Consider the following 21,854-nt stretch of genomic DNA (forward strand, 5'->3'; position numbering starts at 1 on the left):
GCAAAACTTGAGTTTGCCATGCACTCAGAGCTATGTAGAATCCACACAAATGAAGTAATGTGTTGGCCTTGTATTAGGTATTATAAGTAATCTAGAGATCATTTAAAGTATATGGGAGGATGTGCATAGGCTACATGCAAATACTATGCCATTTTATATCAGGGACTTGAGCCCCTTTGATTTTGGTATCTGGGGGGGTTCTGGAACTAATCTCCCACAGATACTGAGGGAAGGCTGTAATTTGTCTAAGTCACACAGCTAATAAGTAATTGTATTTGTTTCTAGGGCTACCATAAGCAAGTACCACAAACTGAGTGGCTTAAACAACAGAAATTTATTGTCTCACAATTCTGAGGGCTAGAAGTCCATACTCAGTGTTGGCAGGGTAGGTGTCTCCTGAGGGCTGTGAGGAAAGGATCTGCTCCAGGCCTCTTTCCAGGCCTGTAGATGGTCTTCTTCATGTTCATATGGCATTCTGCTTGAATGCAAGTCTGTCTCCAAATTTTCCCTTTTTATAAAGACACCAATCATACTGGATGAAGACCCATTCTAATAATCTCATCTTAAACTAATTATCTCTGTAAACACTCTGCCTCCAAATATGGTCCATTATGAGATATCAGGGATTAGGACTTTAACATATGAATGAATTTAGGGGGACCCAATTCAACCCATAACAGTAATGGATCTAGGACTCAAATCTAAGGGTTCTGACAATATAATCAGATTAATAAAAACCCCATTCTTTCAGCAACTCAAATGTAAAGATCACCTACATAAAACCCCAGCATCCATAGATGTGCAGTGACCAGTGGCAGAGATGAGCTCAGATCATTGTCATCCAGACTCCCTTAAATGGGGAGTGTGTTCTTTCTGGGACACTATGACATACACAATTAGGACACCAGTTCTCCAAGTGAAGGAAAATGATAGATGGATGAAATGACCATTTCTCCTCTGTAATGACCATTTCTCCTCTGTTAGTCACAGACCTTTCTTTTGACAGTAAATTCTGAGAACTTATCTAAGCTGCACATCACTTAAATCACATCTCTTAAGTCACTTTATCAATAGTCACAATTCTGAACCTAAGGCAGGTCCCCCAAGAGATGCTGCCACCTGTACAGAAACACTTAAATTATACTCCAGCCAAAGTCCTGTAAAGACTAAGTGGCTTTAAATTAACCCAAACACTTTTTCTTAGCATTTCATGAATTCCTTTTGTGCTAATAGACTTATAATCCTAAATTTATATTTTCTCAAATAAAAGAGCTTTGCCGTTTTCAGCAGCTAGGAGATGTGATTCCGGGGGCATAAAAAGCAGATGCTTCTTTTATTAAAGAATAGAAAGCTCAGGGCTCCAATGTCTCCCTTAATATCATTTTACACTTATATTGTGCACTTATAACTATTGTTATAGGGGGAAAAATGAATGATTTCAAATGCTGAGCCAGTATTTTTAAGTCTCTTATTAGCAAGCTTATTCTACAAGATTAGTCTTGGTATTTCACAAAACTTAATGTAATTATTTAAATTAGGGTCTCAAGCAGGAGATATACTTTGCACGTATATTTTCAACACTGCTCTACTTGTTCATTAGCAAATGTAAAAATAAGACCATGTGTTTTTAATTATGGTATAACAATAATAATAATAATAGATACTCTGAGACTACAAAGCTAACTTGCTCATATGAGCAAGCTTTTGCTATTATTTTCTGAGAACCTTGCCATACTTCTAGAATTTTTAGAGACCTTGTATACATCTTATCCAGTTTACATTTTATCTAGTTCGTAAAGCAACTGTGCAATATACTTTCCATTCTCCCTATTTTACAGATGAAGAGAATGACATCCAAAAGACTAAGTAACATTCTAGGGAATCATATTCAGTGTGGAAATCAACACTTGAAGCCTGATTCCTCTTTCTGGGTTCTCAACCACAGGCTAGGGTGCCAGAGAGATAGCTAGTCAAGAAAGGCTAGACTTTGAATTTAGAAGTGAAGGAAGAATTTTACATAGACTCGAGTAGACAAAAGGACTAGGTCTGATCTCAAGGACTTGTGGCTAAAGTAGGAGAGGTCAATTCTGGCAAGTGCTCAGAGTTAAGCATCAACATAGAGTCAGGAAGACCACTATGAATAGAACTGCTGAGCTCCAAGGCTCAGACAGAAGCTGTTTTTATTTTGCCTGATTAAAGCTGTCTGCAGGTAGTCCTTGATCTGCGGGTACTGATTGTGGCTTCATGAGGATAACGAGGCCTGAAGTGGTTCTTTCCTTTCAGCAAAGACAGAGATATGAGTATTAACCCATGGTATTTCTGTACTAAAACAGGGCGGAGCTAGAGAATTGATTACAAATTGTTCCAGCACAAATCTCCCCTCGAAGGCTCCTTCTTTCTGAGAACCAATGGCTGGATTAAATTGTTTATTGGTCTTTCCAAACCCAGGAGTCTACATTAAGATTCCAGTCACTGAATGTCTTAAACGTTCTGGCCAATTCAACCCCTTTCCTATTTCTTCATTTGTTTACTTATATATTTGCTAGAAAAATTTGTGTAAGTACTCCTTTCAAAAGTCAGCAGGCAATTCTTGCTAAATAGGATGCATGGTACTTCATAGGCAAAATGATATTTAGGTGATTGTGATATGTCTTATAAATTCATATTTATAATTTATAAATATATTATTTACAAATAATTTATAAATATATTATTTACAAATAATTTATAAATATATTTATGATATTTATACATTAATGTGTATAAAAAGAAGTGCATTTTTAAATCAAGGCATACTTCTTATATCTTTATCAGTCTCAGTTAAATACATAACATTTTCTTCCTAGTTCAAAAGATTTATTCTGAGAGCACAATGGTCAGTAAGAAGGCTGTTTCTGTGACACCCGCCCCAGCATGGTGTCTACACCTATTTTATTCCTTCTTACAGAGTGCTATTTTCAGCATTCCTGTTAAGATCTATTGCCCTTTTTAATGATAATGAGGTGATGAAGAGGGAAAAGAAAACTATTAAGGATCACTCATCTGTTCTTCAGATTTTCAAGCTGGTCTTTCAACTGAAAGGTGATTCTGCAACAGACAGAGGCATGTTGTTGATGCAGGGTTCAGTTCCAGAGGCAATTGAAGCCTTACTGTCTAATACATATTGGTCTTGCACACGAGACAGCTTCAGACAGCTTCCATTGTCCTTTAGTAATTTAAGGGGCAATCCTGACTCAACAGGTCTAAAGGAAGCATTTCCCCCCAAATAACAAAATAGATAAGCTGGAGTTTCTCATTTGAAGAGGAATCAGGGAGGTTAAGTTGTTTGTTTTTGTTGAAAGGTAAAAGTAAAGAAAACACAACTCAAAGGAAAATGCAAAGGGGTTATTCACCATTTGGAGTTAACAGAGTCACATAGATTTTTCTGGTCAAAGCTGCTTTACTTGCACATAGCAGAGGCCCATGCAAGCCAGCTCAAATATGTCAGATCTAACTGATGTGGCACATAAAGGTAGAATTACACATCACTGGATTGGATGGGAAACAGCTGGAAATGAGTATCACTGAAGCTGCATCTCCATCCCTCTTTGCCTCTCTCTGTGCTTCTCTCTTCTCTTTTTACTCACTTTATTCTTTTTCTATCTCTTTTTACATCTGGCTTTAGCTCTTCAGGATTTCAGTGTTAGCCCTTAACCTACATGATCTTTTATCTCAGCCTTTCAGTCTCCCAATTCCAAATTCCCAAGAAGGAATGTTAATGGATCAATTGGAAACAGATATTCATGCCTCATCAAGTAGCCCTTGTAGGGGTATTGATCACATAACACAAACCTGACTATCTGGATGGGTCAATTTTGGAACAAATTGCACTTCCTCACATGTCTGCTATATTGAGAAGTCACCTGCATCAACTTTAAGTCACTGCCTACTTACAAAACTAGGAAATTACTACCTTATTTACCATCAACAACAGGGAATATCTCTGCCTTGGATTTCTACTCTGCCACATAGACCAGCAGCCTCTCTTGTACTACGATAGTGGAAAGAGCTACAAAACCAAATATAGCAACCTGGGATATTTCATACCCAGACAACCTCCAGGTTGTATGGTCTTGATTAAAAGTACTTAACTTCTCTCTGAGCCTATGGCTTGGAAAGAGCAGGGAGAGAGAGATACATTAAACTAGATAATCTTCAACATTCCTTCCCAATTAAATGTGTTGTAAACATTGTGCTCAGTTATTTTGATAGAATCAGTACTAAACTCGGGTTGATACATGTCAGAGAAATGACTACCACTTCTCTCTTTATGAAATTGGCCTATTTCCTAATTAACTTCTCTCCCATCTCACTACATTTCATCCCACAGTGAACATTACTAATATTAGACTGTCTCTAGTGTCCTAGGCATGTCAAGAACATTCCTCTGTGTCCTTGCTATTGCTGTTCTCTCAGCCAAGAATGCCCTTGGCACCATTCCCTACTATTGAAACATTGCTTATCCTTCAAGACCCAGTGAAAACATCACCCCCTCTCTACAGCCTTTCCTGATAAAAGTAATTAATTTTCCCTTTTTTTCAGGCACAGGATACTAATGCACCTCTTCAAGCATGGATTTCATCTGGACTTAAACTAAATTTATTCAGTAATTTATTCTATATCACTTTGTAAGTCATAAATGTCTAAAGCACATGGATTATTTCTTGGGCATCTGTGTATCTCCCCAAGAGCACCTGGTAATTATTTAGAATAAAGTAGATACTGAATGAATGAATGAATGCATCTTCATTAAATAAAAAAAGCTGAAATCAGAAACCTAGTACTCAGGAAAGCATAAAACATTTTGTAGGTCAGGCCCAGTAGCTCACGCCTGTAATTCCAGGACTTTGCGAGGCCAAGGAGGAAGGATTGCTTGAGGAGGAGGAGTTCAAGGCTGCAGCTAGCTATGATCGCACCACTGTACTCCAGCCTGGGTGAAACATAGCGATAATCTAACTCAGAAATTTTTTTTTTTTTTTTACATACCAACACTTTGGAAATTTCTTCATGATGCAGTGAGGTAACAGAATGCCAAGATTATTTTTACAAACACTTTGGTTACTCAAACTTATCAGTATTATATCTAATCATGGCTACCAATCCAAGTAAGCAGGTCAACAGGAAATCAGTAAAATAATCTTTTTCTCCACTTTTATAATATGGTATTGTATTCAAATAGCTAAATGTTAGAAAGCAACTTCCTTTGCTCATTGCCATGTGTCATCATGAACTGCAATGAACATGTTAAGTGTTCTATACTCAAAGTCCTCTAAAATGCAAATATTTTTATCTATTCTGCCTTTTATGCCTGCTCTTTAACCATGAGTACCGAACCTTGCTGAATTTCTGACTTTATCCTCAACATCAGTTTAACTAGTTGCTCTAGTTTCATCTTGTAAAAATGTGGCAAGGTCAGCATGCTTGAATGTAATGCAGTCAACCCCTGCTGACTTGAACTCCATGACTGCGTATAGTTAGTTCTATAAAGACAAGTTATATTCTTCTTTGGGGTATTGCTAAATTGCATGAATATATGTCTACAGATCTTGGGCTGCAGGGAAGAAACTCTTCTGAGGCATGTTTAGAAAATACCAACACTTCAGTACATAGGTTTGTAACCAAACCCTTATTCTGTGGTGCCGTGGCCCCAGAGCTGCTTGACTTTAAAAATGAATGAGCAAAAGATGATGAGAGACTACAGCTGGGAGACTCTACCACAGAACATTAGAAACACAAATTCTGTTATGTAAAAGAAACAAATCATTGGGCACCACCATATTCTAAAGAAAAACTCCTTATTATTCACCTGCCTCTGCATTCATTTTACGCTCACTAAAACTGCCTTCCAGCTATTAATTTTACAATAATAGTAAAGTTTATTTGAATGAGGAATTGAATATTCCAGTTAATGGTAAAGAATATTACTTTTAAATTAATGCATCTAGCTTAATTTATTCCTCAGTCTTCCATGAGTTAAAATGAATAAGTTGTTCTTAATCCAGGCAACAGAAAGTGCCTTGACAAAGATATAACTGCGACATGCAAATTATCACATGCTGAACCTTGGGAAAAAAATGTATGAAAATGTTGCCAAGCACTGAGACCGCCCAACAATCTCTATTGGTAAAGCAAACTCATCATTACCCTCTTTGTCACAACTGCATAGCTTATTCAGTTTTCATAAACTGAACCTACCTATTTAACCAGCACACAAATCAATATATAGCATTTAGCAACTAATATACCCCCTTCCAGTCAATAACCCCCTGATAAGGGTTTATCTTACTATTACACAGTTTTGCCTGGTTTTGATGCTTACACCAACAAAATTATATAGTGCCTTATCTCTTGTGTTTGACTTTTTTCACTCAACATTATATTTGTAAGATTCATCCGGACTGTTGTCTGTAGTTGTTCATTCTTATTACTGTATAGTAGTATTTCATTCTATACTATATCACAATGTATTAACCAATTGTCCTGTTGATGTACTTTCAGATAGTTTCTGATTTGGAACTAATACAAATAGTGCTATCAGCTTGTTTTAAGATATATTTTTAGAAGTAGAGTGGCTATGTATATGTGTGATCAGCTTTAGTAGTATTGCCAAAAACTGGTCTTTTGAGGAGTTGTACTAGCTTCCCTTTTACAAGCAATGTGAGTTATAATTACTACCTATCTCCAGCAGTGCTTTATTATCCTCTTTTAATCTACAATAAATAGTATCTCCCTTTGTGTTTACCTAGTAAATTGATCTCCTACAAATATTTTTAAATAAAAATGTTATCAAGTAAGTACACAATATGTTGCATCAAATATTGTATTAAATTGCCATTGCTATATGAGCTTTTATGATGTATTACAGCAAATGATACAGAGATTTAGGTAAAAATTTGTATTCTAACCAATCACTGGCAAACAGCATGTTACAACAATAATTTCCTGGTAATTAGAGCCTTAATGCAAAATGGAAAATTTAGGAACTTCATTCATTTCTTCAAAACAAAAGAAAGAAATAATTTTTACCACACTTTAAAATATGAAACTCACTTATTCTAAAAGAAAGTTCAGGAACTTTGATTAGAAAATTTAAAAGTCCCTAATGAGAATTTCTTTCCAGCTTGACAGTGATTAAAAGAATATCATCATTCAGAACATAGCTGCCCATGAATGAAAAATTCTTGTCTCTGAGAAAGAATATTGAAGCCAATTATGCAAATATGCAGAAGGGAGAAAGACAAGATTTTAAACCTCTTAATATGACCAAAGAGCACATTTTCAATCCAAACTCAGCTTTTAAGCTTTTATTCTATAAATCTGTAAATATTAAAAACAAAGACAAAACAAAAAATATGTACACACCAATTTTCTGATGTTAATCTAAGACAACTGTGACCCCTGCTGTCCATATGTGTTTGCACATTTAAATTCTCAAGGCAAATTTCAGCATTATTACTGAATATTCTTTGAGATTCTGATTTAAAAGGCCACTAGACTAACAGCCAATGCGAGATCTAAAAATATGCCTCTAATTCTTAAGAAAGGGACAATTCAGCAAAATTTAAAGGAAGTGTATATATGTCAGCATGTAATACCTCTACTTTCCCTCCAACCTTTCCTTCAGACTAGCCATGAGCATTGCACCTGTCCCTCTCATGCCCTCATTTGTGTACAGCTAACATTTTAATATGAAAAGAATGTCTTGATATATTCAGTTTAAAGGGATATATTGAGAAAGATTGTCTCCCACAGCAACCACAACCCCTATTTTGATTGGTTGTTAAGGTTTCTTAGTTCAAACTCAGGAGTTAATACAAGTTTTTCCAAGTACAGAAAGGTGCACTTACATGTAGATTAAGTATATTAGTAAGTTCGCCAGAGACCTGGGTGGGACTTTCATGTAACATTCAGTGAGAAAGGTTAACTGGACATCTCATCACACCAAAGCAATGTTTATTTCCATGTGCAGTTTGAGAGGAAGGGTATAGAAAAATGGAATTGATATTTAGTGAGCATCTTCTATTTAATAGTCGCCATGCTAACGGGTTTATACTTATTTTCTTAAGTTAATATTTGGAGCTTTATGAGCTATTGATTATCATGTCAACTTCAGAAAATCTGAGTGATTGCCCAAGGTTACACAGGGATTAAGTGGAAGAACCAGGATTCAAACCCAAGTCTACCTGGTTCCAAAGCATAGGCTCTCACATTAAACGATTCTGCCCTTCACATCCTATTATATTTAGGATTCAGAAAACAGCACAGAAAAACAGAGTGAAAAAAACAATTTCTTCAAAGATCAATAGAACATGTTTTCCTAACTCTATGAATTAAAGTCAATAAATATTTATTGCTACTATGTAGCTAAAATATTGCCTTATTATAAAGAGAAATCAAAGGACCTTTTAACATCAAAAGTACATGTAAAGAACAAAGGTAGGTAAGTCGCAAAGGACTTAGACAAAAATAGGTAAGTCCCAAAGAGGGAAAATACTTAATAAACACTTGAAAACATGTTCAGCCCTTATCATTAAAAGATATACATTAAAATAATAAGGGGATAAGTTTTCATTTTTCACATTGGCTAAAATTAATATTTTGCCCTAGTATTTGTGAGGATATACAATATGGAAATTCATTGTGCCTTATGTGGCTGTGGGACTCTATGGTAGTTTAACCTGCTGGGTGTCCTGTCTCATGCCTGTAATCCCACCACTTTGGGAGGCTGAGGCAGGAGGATCACTTGAGGCCAGGAGTTTGAGGCTACAGTGAGCTATGACCCTATTACTGCATCCAGCCTGGGTGACAGAGTGAGACCCCAACTTTTAAAAAATAAATTAAAAAATAAATAAATAAATAAATAAATAAATAAATAAAATGGTTCAACCCGTTATAAGTTAGGGGTAAATTTTGTAAAGTCTAATACAATTGAAGAGGAACATATCCCATGATCCAGCAGTTTTATTTCTGATAACACAGCCTTAGAGAAATATAGCACCTTGTACAGGAGATATATATATATATATATTCTTTGCAGCATTATTTTATTCACACACAGACACACACACACCTTTTCTTTTTTTTTTTTTTTTTTTTGAAGCAAGGTATCACTTTGTCACCCAGGCTGAAGTGCAGTGGCACAACCTCAATCTCCTAGTCTCAAGCAATCATCCTGCTTCAGCCTCCTAAGTAGCTGGTACTACAGGTACGTACCACTACACCTGGCTAGTTTTTTTTTTTTATTTTATTTTTAGTAGAGACAGGGTCTCACTATATTGCCCAGGTTGGTCTTGAACTCCTAGCCTCAAGCAATCCTTCCACCTTGGCCTCCCAAAGTGTTGGCTTTACAGACATGAGCCACTGTGTCCAACCGTTCTGATGCTATTATGTCTGAATTCCTGTCTCTATTTTTCTCCAGATTATGGATCACTTTTTCTGCATATATATTTTTATATTGTTGAATGCTAGGTTTTAAAAATTTCTTCAAAAGTTATCAATTTTTCTAGCAGGCAATTAATTGAAGATCACTTTGACAATTTCAAGCCTTATTTTTAATCTCTTTTCGAGGATCTCAAGAGAAGACTTTAGGATTACTTTAATTCTATTTTTTAAGTCATGACTATTCTGTAGTCTCTACTGAATTCCCCATGTGTTAAGATCTCTCTGCTTTGGCTGGTGAAAACTCAAATAACTCCCAGCCTTGTGTGAAACCTGGGAATTTTTCAGCTTTCAGCTCCTTAATAATTCTTCTTCCCACAGAGCTTATTCTTGTCTGACCTCATAGGGTTTTACCTTATGCATGCTTGGATTTGTATTTATCTATAGTTTCAATGGGTCCCCTACACAGTTTTCTGGTACTTTTTCTCTGTGCAGCTTTTTCCTATTGGGCACCATGCTCAAAAAAGTTCTGTTTAGGTTTTCCTTTTCTCCTCCATAGCCTGAAAATTACCTCTAGGCAGAAAGTCAAGCCTTTCTATGTAGGGATACAACTGTTCTGTTGCTTCCTCTCAGGGATCAGAGTCTCATGCTGCCTGCTTTCCAATGTATAAAAATGCTTGTTTGCTACAGATTTTGCAGTTTTCTAATTTGTTTGTGATGGAAGACTCATTTTAAATCCTTTTACTCATTCATAGCTGAAAGCTAAACTTGAATTTCATTTTTTTTTGTAATATGTAATAGAAAATGCGGGATTGCAGTGGGGTATTAGTGTTAGTGCATATTGATAGGTAAAAAACAATGAACAGGTAGCATGTGATAAAGTATAAAGAAGACAGAGAATTGCTAGAGCCAGTTACTCACAAGGGAAAAGGCAAGAGGATGTAGTTTACGTAGAACGAGTGTGGTTTACCTTAGATAAAATCATGGACAGGACATTTTATGTGTGAGAGTATAGAAGAAAAAGTATTAGAAGTTTGAGAGAAGAGAAAAAATTGTGAAATAGTTGTCCAGAAAAGTAGATGAGTAAATTAACCAGGAAAATAAAGTAGGGTTTCCAAACAGCAATATAGGCCAAACTGAGGTTAGTAGCCACGAATTTAAAATGAGAATGGAAATGTTGCATGTTTCCTACCAGTCATGTTTTGCAGTGCAGCTGCAGACTCAAGCAAGGGAGGCAAAGATCTTGATTTAACCAGGGCTAAAATTTTTCCTTGGCAATCTAGAATTATATACTTTTCTATTTCATTTACTTACTTTTTAATTTATGTGTTCATTCCCTTGGTGCATATATTCATGGTGACTGTAATATAAAATAGATTATCTCTGAGTTCAATTGCACCATATCTTAAATTACTTCATTTGTGACTTTTCAACATTTAGGATTGATAGCTATTCATTATGTACTGAAGCATACTCAGATCTCACCACTTGAATGCAATATACCAAAGAATTTTATTACATAATTCTCTATTTTTTTATTTTTTCAATCTGACCTGACTTGTCACCAAGGGGGAAACTCTCAATAAAATATATATACTTTGCTTTCTGATACTACCTTGACAGTTTAAACAAATCACTTAAAGCACATGATATCCATTTTAAAGTCACTGCAATTTTACTTTCAGGAAAATAAGATTCTTAATCCATAGTAGAATGTTATTATATTAAATATTTATAGACTATAGTTTTATTACTGCCTTGGCCACTTTTAACTGATTTATAGATAGCAGAAATTTACTATATAATCATTTCGGAAATATTAAGGGACACGGCTACACCAATCCATTATTGCATTACACATACTTTGAGTGTTATTCACTCATTTAAAAGTGATAATAACACAGCAATTTCAAAGTTTTTCTCTCTCACTTCAGGCATCAAGGCATCTTATAGCTTATTTCTCAATCAAAGGATTCAGCATTTGGGGGCAGGGGCTTCAAGTCACAAAAATATGTTTATGCTCTCTATATATCCTTAACTTTTAAACTTAGAATAGTATCTTTAAACTTTTAAACTTACAAAGTATTACCAATGCATGAACATATATTATTATATAATAAATCAGGACATGGACCAAATAGAAGATAAATTATTTTATAAATTGAAATCTTAGCAATATCCACAATTTCTTCATAAATCATTTTTCTATTCTTCTAAAGTCATAAATTATAGAAATATAATGAATTTCTAAACTGTTCAAGGCCAAGAGCTATGGTCTCAATAACAAAGAAATGCTATCCTTCTTGGGGATACATTTTTTTCTCCAATGAAAATCAGTCCTCTAATTCTTTATTTTTCTAGTTTTTTTCTTATTTATTTTTATTTCTTCTTCTAAAAAAAAGGGATACACGTGCAGAACGTGCAGGTTTGTTACACAGGTGCCCGTGTGCCATAGTGGTTTGCTGCACCTATTGACCCGTCCTCTAAGTTCCCTCCTCTCACACTCCATCCCTCAACAGGCCCTGGTGTGTGTTGTTCCCCTCTCTGTGCCCCTGTGTTCCCAATGTTCAACTCCCACTTATGAGTGAGAATACACAGTGTTTGGTTTTCTGTTCCTGTGTTAGTTTGCTGAGGATGATGGCTTCCATGTTCATCCATGTCCCTGCAAAGGACATAATTTGATTCCTTTTTACAGCATAGTATTCCATGGTGTATATGTACAATATTTTCTTTATCCAGTCTATCATTGATGGGCATTTGGGTTTGTTGTCTTTGCTCTTGTAAATAGTGCTACAATAAACATAACATGTGCATGTGTCTTTATAGTAGAATGATTTATATTCCTTTGGTTTATATACCCAGTAATGGGATTGCTGGGTCAAGTGGTATTTCTGGTTCTAGATCCTTGAGGAATTGCCTTACTGTCCTCCACAATGGTTGAACTAATTTACATTCCCACCAACAGTGTAAAAGGGTTCCTATTTCTCCACAGCCTCGTCAGCATCTATTGTTTCCTGACTTTTAAAAAGAGTCGCCATTTTGACTGGCGTGAGATGGTATCTCATTGTGGTCTTCTTGATTTGCATTCCTCTGATATCAGTGATGTTGAGCTTTTTTTCATATATTTGTTGGCTGCATAAATGTCTTCTTTTCAGAAGTGTCTGTTCATATCCTTTGCCCACTTTTTGATGGGGTTGTTTTTTCTTCGTGTGTGTGTGTGTGTGTATCTATATATACTCTTTTATACATATATATATATATGTTTGGGTTTTTTTTTGAGACAGGATCTCACTTTGTTGCCCAGGTTGAAGTGCAGTGGCTTGATCCCGGCTCACTGCAACCTCCACCACCCGGGTTCAAGCAATTCTCCCACCTCAACCTCCCAAGTAGCTGGGATTACAAGCGCCAACCACCACAACCTGGCTAATTTTTGTATTTTTAGTAGAGAAGGGGTTTCATCATGTTGGCCAGGCTGGTCTGGAACTCCTGACCTCAAGTGATCCACCTGCCTCGGCCTTCTGAAATGCTGGGATTACAGGTGTGAGCCACTGCATCCAGCCTCTTGTAAATATTTTTTAAGTTCCTCGTAAATTTTGGATATTAGACCTTTGTCAGATGGGTAGATTGCAAAAATTTTCTCCCATTCTATAGGTTGCCCATTCACTCTGATGATAGTTTCTTTTGCTCTGTGGAAGCTCTTTAGTTTAATTAGATCCCATTTGTCAATTTTGGCTTTTGTTGCAATTGCTTTTTGTGTTTTTGTCATGAAGTCTTTGCCCATGCCTGTGTCCTGAATGGAATTGCCTAGGTTTTCTTCTAGGAATTTTATGGTTTGGGGTTTTATATTTAAGTCTTTAATCCATCTTGAGTTAATTTTTGTATAAGGTGTAAGGAAGGGGTCGAGTTTCAGTTTTGTGCATATGGCTAGCCAGTTTTCCCAGCACCATTTGCTGAATAGGAGATCCTTTCCTCATTGCTTGTTTTTGTCAGGTTTGTTGAAAATCAGATGGTTGTAGATGTATGGTGTTATTTCTGAGGTCTCTATTCTGTTCCATAGGGCTCTATGTCTGTTTTGGTACTAGTGCCATGCTGTTTTGATTACTGTAGCCTTGTAGTATGGTTTGAAGTTAGGTAGTGTGATACCTTCAGCTTCGTTCTTTTTGCTTAGGATTTTCTTGCCTACACAGAGTCTTCTTTGATTCCACATGAAGTTTAAAATAGTTTTTTCTAATTCTCTGTAGAATGTCAATGGTAGTTTGATGGGGATTGAATCTATAAATTACTTTGGGCAGTATGGCCATTTTCACCATGTTGATTCTTCCTATCCATGAGGATGAATTGAATGTTTTTCCATTTGTTTGTGTCCTCTCTGATTTTCTTGAGCAGTGGTTTGTAGTTCTCCTTGAAGAGGTCCTTCACATCCCTTGTTAGCTGTATTCCTAGGTATTTTATTCTCTTTGTAGCAATTGTGAATGGGAGTTCATTCATGCTTTGGCTCTCTGCTTGCCTATTGTTGATGTAAAGGAATGCTTATGATTTTTGCATGTTGATGTTGTATCCTGAGACTTTCCTGAAGTTGATTATCAGTTCAAGAAGTTTTTGGGCTGGGATGATGGGGTTTTCTAAATAAAAAATCATGTCATCTGCAAACAGAGACAACTTGATTTCCTCTCTTCTTATTTGAGTACGCTTTATTTCTTTCTCTTGCCTGATTGCCCCAGCCAGAACTTCTAATATTATGTTGAATAGGAGTGGTGAGAGAGGGCATCCTTGTCTTGTACTGGTTTTCAAAGGGAATGATTCCAGCTTTGGCCCATTCAGTATGATATTGGCTGTGAGTTTGTCATAAACAGCTCCTCTTATTTTGAGATATGTTCCATCAATACCTAGTTTATGGAGAGTTTTTAAAGTGAAGGGATGTTTAATTTTATCAAAGTTTTTTTTGCATATATTGATATAATCATCAGGTTTTTGTCTTTAGTTATGTTTATACGATGGATTATGTTTATTGATTTGCATATGTTGAACCAGCCTTGCATCCCAGGGATGAAGCCGACTTGATCGTGGTGGATAAGTTTTTGATGTGCTGTTGGATTCAGTTTCCCAGTATTTTATTGAGGGTTTTTGCATCGATGCTCATCATGGATATTGGCCTGAAGATTTCCTTTTTTATTGTGTCTCTTTCTGGTTTTGCTATCAGGATGATGCTGTCTTCATAAAATGAGTTAGGGAGGAGTCCCTCTTTTTCAATTGTTTGGAATAGTTTCAGAAGAAATGGTACCAACACCTATTTCTGGTAGAATTCTGCTGTAAATCCATTTGGTCCTAGGCTTTTTTTTTTTTTTTTTTTTTGGTTGGTAGGCTATAAATTACTGCCTCAATTTCAGAGCTTGTTAGCTGTCTATTCAGGATCAATCCTTTAATTCTAAAGAACTATATAACTTAAGAGCTAGAAAAGGCCACTTCATTCTTTATGTAGTGTTTAGACTTTTATTGTTTTGACTGCCTTCCTGCAAACATATTCAGTTTTGCAAAATGTTGCACTACAAAGTGGAAACAATTCTTTAGAGAGGTTCTGACAAATATAATAAGACCGGTGGAATTACCATCTTCTTTGTACTGAACACATTAATTACTTCAATCTAAATAATGCCGACTCTGACAACAACATCACAACATGGACTCATTTGCGGAAGGTGCTACCTATCTGGCAGTGCCCTAGCAGGCTAGTTTGCTGACCTTGGTCCCACTGTGGATCTTCGAATTGCCCTATAATTGGCTCCAGCCCTTCTTAACTGTGATCTGTGAGCACACCTGCTTACCCAAGAACCTACCAGGACACATGCCTATCTGTGACCCTGGAGAGAGGCCTGAAGATCTCTGTCTCAGCTGTGGACCCTGAAACAACCCTGTGACTTGCTTCTGATATTGGCATCAGCCCCTTTCAGCCATGGGCCAGGGCAGTACAACCTGTCAAGGGACCCACCCAGTGATCCAATGAGAGCCTTCCCAGAGACTCTGAGGTAGCCACAACCATCAGCTCACCTAGTAACAGGACCACCATCTATAAACCCTGAAGTGGGCCCTCATTCCAGTACCAGCCTAATGGGCCAATGTCCTGGAGACAGCCCCATGCACAGAAAAGTGCCTTAAATTAAGGCACTCACATAACCAAGATCCTTGAAGCAATCCCATTGATGTGGAAACCTAACAGGAAAAGATTTTAACTTGCCAAAGCCAGTTTGTAAAGACTAAAAGAGGTGTTTACACCTTCAAATGCACAGACATCAATGTGAGGCCACATGGATAACAAAAAAAAAAAGAAAATCGGCAAACAGCACACGAACAAAGTAAACTAATAAAGCTCTGATAATTGAACCCAAAGAAATGGAGATATATGAGCAGCTTGAAAAAGAATTCAAAATAATTACCTTAAGCTCATGACGTGCAAGAAAATACAGATAGACAAATAAATAAAAAGGGAAATAATTTATGAACAAAATGAGAAGCTTGAATAAAGAAATAGAAACCATAAAAAGAACAGAAGTTGCCACCATTTATGCATTATCTCTGCACTCTTATCCATAGACATTTGATTCCATAAACTTAGTACAACCCATTGTGTTTTTCACTATTAAACTTCCTATTATTAAAGACAGTTATTTCAGTCAATAAAGACCTTCATATTTTAATATTATTCATAAACATTTTTGTTTTCATTCACAAATATAACAAAAGCATCTTTCATTCAGTTATTCAAGAGGTATTATCTAATGTTTTCTGTGTTTCAGGAACTGTTAACCATATAGATTAATTCATCTCTTGCTCTCATAAGGCTTACTCTGTTTTTACTCAAATAGATAATTTAAACTGCTGAAGGCAGCTGATGCAACAGCTCTTCTGACAAGTCATCCCTGTCCTCTGAGGACAAAGTGCCCTCCTCTGTGCTTCTGCAACCCAATATATATGCAGAATCCAGTATACAAGCTCTTTGCTCACAGCACTCAGCACAACATTGAACTCATGCATGATGTCTCTCTTCTCCACTATTGGATGCTGAATTTTATATTTTTTTATCTCAGCATCTAAGTCACCAAGTACTGTGTCTGGTTTCAGTACCTCTGAATACACATTAGCTGAGCTATTGAATTGGACAAACCAAAGTACAGAGACATGGAACATGATACCCACTCAAAAAAAAAAATAAAGACTCTCCAGCTTTCTTCCCAACTACCACTTTTTTCAAAATAAATTTTATTGTCTATATTTAAGCTATCCAACATGGATGAACCTGGAAGACAATGCGCTAAGTGAAATAAACCAGACATAGAAAGAAAAATATTATATGATCTTACTTATATGTGGAATCTATAATAATTTTTTAATCAAGTATACAGAGCTAGAAAATAAAACAATGGTTACCATGGGCAGGGAGGTGGTGAAGATGTAGGTAAGGGGATATAAAGTAGTAGATATTTGGGTGTTTGGGATTTTTTTATTTTTCAAAAAAAAGAATTTATAGTCTCTTTTCAAATCATAAAAAGTATTAAATTCACTCATTTACTCACTTCTTTGTAGCTCTTTCCATATAGTTTCATATATGCTAAGTTCTACATCAGAAAATAAAAGTGTTGGTATTCTGAAAATATTAACTCCTGTCTCTTTATTTCAGGAAGTCAGATTAAGTTTGAAAATCCTCATTTCTTCCTGCTAGTTACTAGTAACCTTTTAACGTTATCCACTAAGATGATTGGTATTAGACTAAAAGAAATTCAATTTTTACTGCAGTTGTATTTCTCAGAACATGACTATATCAGTTATTTTTATGTTGTTTCCATTTTCCGTAGTATTATAATGACTGTTTGGGAGATGCATATTTGGATGATAATATGAGATCATTTCTAGGTCTGCAACATAACTAGATGGGTGCAGCACACCAACATGGCACACGTATACATATGTAACAAACCTGCACATTGTGCACATGTACCCTAAAACTTAAAGTATTATAAAAAAATTAAAAAAGAAAAAGGAAAAAAAGAAATAATAAATTTTTGTTATTCGATTTAGAAAAAGCTGGGAACTAAGATGGGGCTATCAATCAGAGCTCCTCAATTACTGTCCACATGGCACCATCATATGGCTTGGGCTTCTCACAACATGGTAGTGGAGTTTTGCAAAGGGAGCACTCCAAAAGCAAACATTCCAGAGGACAAGCTCCAGTGTGCAAGTTTTATCAAGTCTTTCAATGCATGAAACTTGCTAATGTCCCACTGGGGAAAGTTAAACACCTGACAAAACCCAGAATGGGTAGAGAAGAGTTGTGCACCCAGCCAAGAGGCAGTGGGAGAGGTCTACATCAGCTGAGAAGAGTACTTGGCCACTGACATGGTTTAAAATTCAAGTACATGATACTAACAAAAATTAAACCAACTTTCAATTGATTTTGTCATTATCTTAAAGTTCTCTACAGACAATGCCAGAATTCCAGGGCAGACTGTCCCCTTTTGGGGACAGAGACTCCATATGGCATAAATACGGGAAGCATAGTTTCTTTAGGGCCATCAAAATAACAATCTGCCAAAAAGTTTGAAAGTTATTTTAAGACAAAAGTCAATAAGTTTGAGCAATTGATTAAATATAGAGAATAAAGGAAAGCAATGAGTCAAAACTTACAGTGAAGAGTGTCTAGCCTAAATGTCTTAGGGTATTGGTTGTCTCTCAGAATAAATAAACAATGATAATCCTGAGGCCAGGAAACATTTTAGTAAAATAAGATGTTTAGTGAGAAATGTTGATAAAATTTCTATGTAGAAATTCCCAAAATGTAATGAAAAATATGTTTGCAATTTATGTTGGGGGGGAAATATGTGTTGGAAATATTGAAGCGTGAATAGAATAAAATGAGGAAAAGCGAAGAAAGATGAGGCACTGCAGCGGGGTGCTCACGTTTCAAAACTAATAAGACGGAATAAGTCAGGAAATAGCCTTAGTGAGAGGACAGTAGAATCGAAGGAAACCAAAGAAGGAGAACATGTCAATAAGTAGTAGATAGTTAATTAGGCAAAATGCTAGGGAAAAACATAGTAATAGTAATATCCAAAAATAGGCCAATTAACTTAGCTCTTGGGATGTCCCTTCTAACAAAACATTTCAGCTGAATAGTGTGGAAAAGTCAAATTGTAAAAGGTTGAGGAGGAGCAATGACCATCTAACTAACCGCGTCTGGCATTTGAGTGACCACTATGATGAGCTTAACATACAATATCTTATTTAATACAACAACCCTGTGAGGCAGGTCAGAACAATCACATTTCATCGTGTCAGAAAAATTATCTGAAGCTTGGAAACAGATAAAAGAGAGAACTGGATTATTTTTCAGTGCAGTGAGATTTGACTTTTTATTGTCTGAACAATTTTCGAGTTTGAGAGATACAGGTTAACTTTAAGATTTTGGCCCAGTAGAGATGCAAATAATTACTCTCTGGTGGAACAGATAATGTCTTTTGTAAATTAACTAGCTTTGTGTCTAAAGTAGTTTCCTTGTAAAATTCTTAAATTGTTGATTATACATTTAAAATGTTTTTTTGACTGGTCTTAATTGCAGTTTGACTGGTCCTTCTTTGCAGTTCCTTCACTGCATTCTAGAGGAAGTTGCTGTCAAGGACTGGGGTGAGGTGTGTACCCCCCAGGCTCATAGGTATATCTACATTCCTAACCCTGGTGTCTTTAGGGCAGGGTGTGGGAAGGAGAGAACCTTAGCTAAGAAACTTTTCTCCATTCTGACTCAGTATTTCTCTATCCCTAGCCCTTCCCCATCTCCCTTCTCCAGACACTGAGGGTTCATAAAATTGCAGATCTTGACCATTTTAGATTTTACATATAAGTGAGATTATAAAGTATTTGTATTTCTGTGTTTGACTTATTTCACTTAACATAATGTCCTCCAGTTTCATCCATACTGTCTCAAATAACAGGATTTCCTTCTTTTAAGGCTGAATGGTATTCCTTTGTGTGTGTGTGTGTGTGTGTGTGTACTGCACTTTGTTTATTCATTCATCCATCATTGAATCATTGAATGTTTAGGTTGTTTCCATATTTTGGCTATTGTGAATAATGCTGGAATAAACATGAAAGTGAAGATATTTCTTCGACATACTTATTTTATTTCCTTTCGATATTTCCAGAAGGGCGCTTGCTGGATCATAAGGTAGTTCTTTTAATTTTTTGAAAAACCTCCATGCTGCTGTCCATAATGGCTGTACCATTTTACATTCACAGCAACAGTGTACAAGGGTTCTCTTTTCTCCACATCCTCACCAAGTTATCTTTTGTTTTTTTGATAATAGCCATCCTAGCACATATGAGGTTGTGTATCATGGTGGTTTTGACTTACATTTCCCTGATGATTAGTGATTCTGAGCACATTTTCATATACCTATTGAGAACTCAGAGTAGCAGACAATAGAATGATGGTTGCCAGGTGCTAGGGGAAGAAGAAACAGGGCGAAACTGGCCAAAGGATAGAAAATTTCAGTTAGGCAAGATGAATAATTTCTGGAGATCTAATGTGTAGTAATGTGACTAGTTTACAGTACTATAGTATATACTTGAAATTTGCTAAGAGGGTAGATTGTAAGTGTTCTCATCACATACACACTGTTAAAACAAGTTTACCCTAAAGCCGTCTCCTTACATATTTTAAGTTTGGCTTAAAGGTTTCTCTGTACATCGTGAACTGTAACAAGTGGAGGTGTAACCAGACCATGTCCTGTGCTTGTGCCAATCACCAAGTTTTGGCCAATCAAATGTAGCTAACAGTTGGAACCCTGTTCAAATAAGGTAAACGCTGATCTGTAATCAATCCGTTTTTTCTGTACCTTGCTTCCATTTTCTGTACATCACTTTCCTTTTTCTGTCCATAAATCTTCTTCTGCCACATGGCTGCGCTGAAGTCTCCAAAACTACTCTGGCTGGGAAGAGCGCCAATGTGCAAATCATTCATTGTTCAATTAAACTCCTTTAAATTTAATTTGGCTGAAGTTTTTCTTTTAGCAACACAAAAAATGGTAACTGTGAGGTGATGCACATTCTGATTAGCTTGATTGTGGCAATTATTTTTCAATGTATACATATATCAAAATATCAAGCTGTACACCTTAAATATGTACAATTTTTATTTGTGAATTATACCTCAATAATGCCAGAACAAAAAAAAATGCAGGAGCCTTTTGTTAGGGGCTCCTCAGCAGTGAGATAATTCTCCCCTGTCTATCATGTGTCCATTCAAGCCTCATCCGGTGCTGTCTTTTGGAGGAAAATAAAATACTGGTTAACCATTGCCTCTCTTTTTTGCCTCTTGCTGTGCTGTCATAATACATAAAGAAAGACTTAATTGTTAGTTTCAGCTTGGCTTATTCTAATTGACCACCTCCATACCTGGCAGCTGATCATGTTCAAATCAAAATATTAGCAATTTGATTTAAACAGAAATTTCTGACAAGTTGGACACTGGGAAACAGGTAGGATATAAAAAGATGCCTTAAAAATTCTAACTTACATTCAATGTGTGATTACATTTTGCCAGGCATGTAGCTCTTTTAAAGGATAAAGTATTTATTTGATAATTGCAGCAAGCCCAAATAGGTGGAGGTGTTATATTGTGCTACTAATCTTACAAAAAAAAAAAAAAAGAAGTTAAAAATGGATGATAATAATCTGAACAGAAGGAAAATAAAAAGAAATCTGGGAAGAAATAGAAGCACTAGGGATACACCAATCTGATGTCCCCTTTCTTAAGTTACCAACATGTTGTCAAGTAAACATGGGTCACTTATACTTGTACATGGGTTTGGTAATGAGAGTAAGAAAGTGGTCAATAAAAAAATAGAGAGAGACTTTTTCTTAGGATAAGGCTAGCATGTGTGCATGCATTCTGGTACCTGGAAAAAAACAGAATAGGGAGAGAACAACTGAAGATGCCAGAAAAAAAGAGAAAACTCTTTTTCCAGAAGAATTTTGGAGAAAGAAGGAGGGGGTGGGGTTGAAATCACACGTGAGAAGGTCAGCACTATAAAAAGAAGAAGGTTGCCTTTTTCTCAAAGTCTGGAAGAAAGAAATAGGGAAAAGTAAAAGTGCAGGAATAATGAGAAGAAGTAGAGATGGATTTCAGCAGGTAGCAAGGGGTGGAGGGATGGAGTTCTCACTCAATGACCTCAGTCTGCTCAGGAAAATCAGAGACAAGGTCATGCACTGAGGATGAAAAGATTTGAGGTTGATTGGAAGGGACAGGACTGGAGCAGCCACTCAGGTAATGCATTAGAGAGTGAACGTGAAATAAATAAGAGAATCAGTAAGCCAAGGAGAGAAAAGCAGTGTTGTTACTTGGTCTGACACCATAGTGTGAGACTGAAATGCATAAAAAGGGTTTGTTGGGA

This window comes from Hylobates moloch, unplaced genomic scaffold, assembly GCF_009828535.3.
Source record: "Hylobates moloch isolate HMO894 unplaced genomic scaffold, HMol_V3 SCAFFOLD_3, whole genome shotgun sequence".
Taxonomy (NCBI): Eukaryota; Metazoa; Chordata; class Mammalia; order Primates; family Hylobatidae; genus Hylobates; species Hylobates moloch.